The following is a 5,409-nucleotide window of genomic DNA, read 5'->3' on the forward strand; positions in this document are numbered from 1 at the left end:
ACAGAGCACCTCAAAACATTAGGTGCTATGCTCATTACAGAATCAAATTGATCATGTTGACTGAAAACTTCTTCAATGAAACTTTCAATCAACATGCTTAAAATAAGTCAAAAGTGTTCCAGCCACTTGATTTCATACCAAGTTGATTTTATGTTTAGAAACACTAAAAAAAGGTGTTTCGTTTATAAATACGGAAGGAACAAAACAGCACTGCATCAATCCAGTAATTATCAAAATATTGTGAGGACAAGAAATATAAAATTTAGTCAACTTTCCTATTCACTCAGTTGCTTAAATCCCACAGTATTTGCAAATACAGCTATAAGATGCCAACTCTTGAAAGCCTGTATCTTAATTATTTTCCATTGAGTATTTTGGAATTTTGCATGTTATGTTTCACTTATTTATTCACTCATTCATATATTTTGCTTCATGGTGTTTATCTAACCTGGATGATTCTTATTCTGGGCAGTCACTCATTTGATCCTGTGAATTCCATGGTAAAAGACCACAGTCAGAGGAACAGATGAAGTGAGAACACTCACATGCATCACAAAAGTCACAGAACTTGAAGTCACAAGATGGAAAAAGATACTTAATCTGCTTGAACCAATGTTTACAGTATATTACTTAATGGAAACTCATGGAAATGGCTGATAAAATAAAAGTTAAGGTCAATGATCCAAGCTGACCTGACTTATTCAATCTAGTACAAACTTTATGCTAAACCTTCCTGGTAATCAACTTAGTAATAAGAACCCTTTTATACTACTACTTAGCAAGTTAGTAAAGGCATGGTACTAATTAGAAGCTAATTTCATTTACTGAGGAGCACATATGATTGATACGTAATCAATTACATATGATTTCCAAAGCTCAGCCAGTACACCCTAATCTCCACCTATAATTCTCTATGGGTCTTCTCTGCTAATCAACACTGGATATATTTATTTTGTTGCTGTCATCCCAAAGAGCCCAAAATTAAACCCAGGGACTATCTCCCTTTCCCCATGAGGGTTATAAGATTTATATATAAACCCACAGTGATAATAGTGTATTGCTTTATTTGGAGAGTTTGAGGAAAGACACCATGGTAAGAGAAGAAATCAATTATAGGACTACAAATGCATGGACCAATAATTTTAAAATAGTAATACACAAAATAAGTGACTGGAATCATTTTCTTAACAGGACCCGACTTGTGGAAAAAAACTTTAATTGCTGTTGCAAAAAACATCTGTATGAAGTAGAAATTGGTTCCAATAACATTAGTAAAGAATTAGTTCTAGAAAGTGGAGGTAACTGGATGTAAAAGTCTGGCAGCAGTTTAATAGAACAGTCCCAGATGGTTTGGCTGAGGCCAATACCTAATGAGGACGAAAGCCTTGTCTGTGGGGAATTTTGGATGATACCTGGAGAAATATTACACTGTGCATAAACCAAATTGAATTGTTTTCACAAATGTTGTAAAGTTCCATATAGTAAAAGTTTTTTTCTACATGCACTTCAATTTCACAGCAAGAGTGGCATAGAATACCTAAACACAGAAAAGAGCATTCATGCAAGATATCTAACTCTTTGATATAATAATGCATACAATTCAAAATTATTACACTATCATTACATCTAGGGCTTTCTGCAACTACAAGGTGGTGGTTATGAAAAGCATGGCCCCCGGTTTTAACATCTAGAAAGCAGCCACCACCTTCTACGTGTGTTCTCTTTTTGCGTTTTTTCTTCATCTTTCTTAATCAACTCTGCTGTTGTTGCTGCTTCTTAGCAAAACTGGTAAAAACAAAATTGTAATCATTGAACATAGCGCTCTGGCAATCAAGACGTTTAAAGCCTTCAATCTTCTGGGGCGAAGCAAGCACTGTGTGACATTTAGAACTCTGATTAACAAACAAGGTCGTCACAAATTTTCCTGGCTTGAAGACTTCCACAACTTTCCTGATCAGGTCATCATAGGAGGTCTGACTTAAGTTTGTTTCAAAGCTAACATAAGAAAATTCTGGTTCTGGAGTGATGTGAATAGTCCAATAAGTTCCATCCGATTTCATTCCATTCATTGAATACCCACAAGGATTGAACAATGTGGCATCAATGACAGAACCTGGTATCAGGTCACGAATTCCACTCTCACGAGTGACATCCTTTGCAGTAACCCCGTCTTTCATGTAGAACTGGTCCATAACTGCTGGGTCAAGCTCACTCATCAGAATTTCCAGGGTCTGATCTGGCTGATTACTCAACTCTCTGGGAAATCCAGAGTATGTAAGTACCAACAGTCAGAATTCATACATTCCATACAATATGCTGCTCCATTTGGGAAAATTGCATTTAGAAACTCTATTTCCTCCTGGAAATTCCGGTGTGGGTACCCTTGGTGAGAAGGCTTCATGAAATTCTTACGAGAATAAAAGAAGCTTTGAATTGAGTCAAACCCACTGTAATCCCTAGCAAGCTTCAACAGGGGAACCAGTGCTTTCAGCAAGAGGGTGGTACCACATGTCTTCAAAATGAAAGGTCTCTTGGAGACAAACATGCTACTCTCACTGACTACATAAGCTTCCTGCTTGTCAGTTTTTGTCACACTTATGATTGAACATTGCACATCCTTCAAAAGTATGTCCCACTCAGATCTTGGGATAGTGCGAAGATCCCCAGATCCTTGGTTCGCGTCAGGTTGCTGCTGGGAGAACCAAACCTCCAGAAGCTTCTCCGTCCCTTCGAAAAAATGTGCAGCTTCCATCACCTTGAGACTAGCGAACAACCAACAACCACAGAAAATCAACTAAATTAAACCTCTTCTCCCGCCGCTGCCGCCGCCGCTGCGGATTGTTCCAGCTGTGTTACTAAAGTTCAGGTTCCTTTTTTTTTTTTTGCTATAATTTTATAGTAACTTTTTTTTTTTTTTTTTTTTTGAGACAGAGTCTCACTTTGTTGCCCAGGCTAGAGTGAGTGCCGTGGCATCAGCCTAGCTCACAGCAACCTCAAACTCCTGGGCTCAAGCAATCCTCCTGCCTCAGCCTCCCGAGTAGCTGGGACTACAGGCATGAGCCACCATGCCCAGCTAATTTTTTACATATATAAATCAGTTGGCCAATTAATTTCTTTCTATTTATAGTAGAGACGGGGTCTTGCTCAGGCTGGTTTTGAACTCCTGACCTCGAGCAATCCGCCCGCCTCAGCCTCCCAGAGAGCTAGGATTACAGGCGTGAGCCACCGCGCCCGGCTTATATTAACTTTTTTTTAAAAAAAGGACTAATAAAATTTTCCTGGCTTCTTTTTGTGAGCGAAAGTTGAACGTGAGTCTGTTGGAAATAGAGGCAGATACAGTTCAGTCTCTTGTAGTCCGCTGATTCCCCGTTAGAGAGAGTAGAGCGAGCGCTAGCTAATGTCGCCGGCCATACTGTGTAAGCCAAGCCTTTCTTTCTTACTCTTTAGCATGATGACCCCCTTCACCAAGAACACTCTGCATCTGTCTTAGAGCACTTATGCCAGAATTGCTTATGTACCTGCCTATGACCCTACTAGACTAGACTGTGTGCCCAAATGGGGACAGAAACCATGCTTGTCTTGTCATCACTTTTAGAACTAAGCTTGCCACAGACCATGCCACAGCACAGTAAGTGGTGAATAACTAAAAGGAATTGGTCCATTTGCTTGCATTTATATATTATTATATTCAAAATATTTATCAAGTACCTATTCTGTGCCAGGCACTAAACAGTCAATGATGAGTGAGACAGATGTGGTACCTGCACCATTTGAGCTCAAGATTATGGAAACAGAAAAGTGTATTATCAAAGAGTGTGGCAAGTGTCACTATACAGCATGCACAGGATGCCAAGGATATAATAAATATATATTTCTGGGAGAGATTTCATTTAAATTGAGACATGAACAATGAGTAGGAATTAACTAGATGAGGAAGATGGGAAGGGGGACAGCATGTAAGTAGGCTTGAGAGTGAAAGAGCGCAGCTCCTTCAAGGATCTGAGATGATGAACACTGAGCCAGAATACTAGATTGCAGGAAGATATGAGGCTGATGAAATTGACAGAGGCCAGAATATTCAAGACCTTATAAGCCATAGCATGGGATCAGACTTGGTCCTAAAAGCCAATGGGAATCTTTTAAGGGTCTTAAGCAGAGAGGTGACATTTTCAGGTTGGCCTGTGATTGCATCTGTCCCCATCATCTCTTCCATGTGTCAAAGTGGAGGGAGTCTGGATGCTCCCTGGGTTTATATGACGGTCAGCACCTATGTCCTCTGGGCCCACTTCTTGTTCCTAATGCCAACCACCATCTGGTTTTCTTGCCATTAAGAGGAGAGGCCATTTCTCTCCACTCCACCTGGTCTTTTCTAATAAAGCAGTTTTGAAGAAGCGTCTTCCCCTATGATTATATTCTGCTTCTTTTTGCTTAACTTCTGCTCCCCTGGTCTTTCCTTCCCTGAGTGGTGCTTGGCTCTGGCCTCTTTTCTCTTTGTCTGCTCCTCCAACTCTGACTTGCTCCAGACCTGCCTCCTAGCAAGACCTCTGATGGTGTCAATTCCGTCTCTAGACTCCTTGTGACTGGTAGATTGGACATCATGGCTCTGTGTTCCCACATACAATTAGACAATTTTGAATTGTAACCACTTTGGGCAAGAAATTTGGCTTTTGTCACTTGAAAATTGTGTTTTCATATATTCCAATCTTTAAATAATTGCTCCCACCAACATGCATAGCTATTTCCACTGTTACATTGAAAAGTCACTGCCCAGGCCCCACCATGTCTTTGTTTCTTGTCTTTTTGGGGGAACAAAGCACAATTTATGGGTCCTTAGGCACTGTCTTTGTGTCAGGACAGCTCTGGCTCATGAAAGCCTTACTGGCAGCAATCCTGACTTTGGCCATTTACACTCTCAGAAGAAAAAAAACCAAAACACTTCTTTAGCCCTTGTAGACCTTGAGTTTAAAGTTTCCTATTTATGTTAAAAAAATACAAACCATTAAAAGATGCTCATTGTTGTTATCTATATATTAAAGTTTCAGGAATAAGTATACTACTCAACAGTGGGGAAATTATTTGATGCATTTTGTCACATCTACTTAACAGCATACAACCTTTAAAAATGATGATAGTTATGATATAGCAACAGGCAAGTAAGTCCACGATAAGAGCAAGGGGAAAGCTATGAACTTATGTGTACAACAGTCACAGCTGGGAAATGTCTATATGTTTATGGATGAGAACAAGAAGTGAATATAAAAGACAAAAGTAATTATAACCAAAGTACCCAGTAAATTATAGTTATGAGGTACTTTTATGCACATTATTTCATTTAATGCTTACAACAACCCTGGGAGGTCGGCACTATTATGCTCATTCTACAGATAAGCACAAGTGAAGCTTAGTGAA

General features: G+C 39.5%; 1 pseudogene; it reads right to left on the minus strand.

Annotated features, from left to right (window-relative positions):
* Window positions 1–1,686: 1,686 nt before the first annotated feature.
* Window positions 1,687–2,772, minus strand: LOC105858389 (S-adenosylmethionine decarboxylase proenzyme pseudogene; annotated as a pseudogene).
* Window positions 2,773–5,409: the final 2,637 nt, after the last annotated feature.

The sequence above is a fragment of the Microcebus murinus genome, chromosome X (genome assembly GCF_040939455.1).
Source record: "Microcebus murinus isolate Inina chromosome X, M.murinus_Inina_mat1.0, whole genome shotgun sequence".
NCBI classification, from domain to species: domain Eukaryota; kingdom Metazoa; phylum Chordata; class Mammalia; order Primates; family Cheirogaleidae; genus Microcebus; species Microcebus murinus.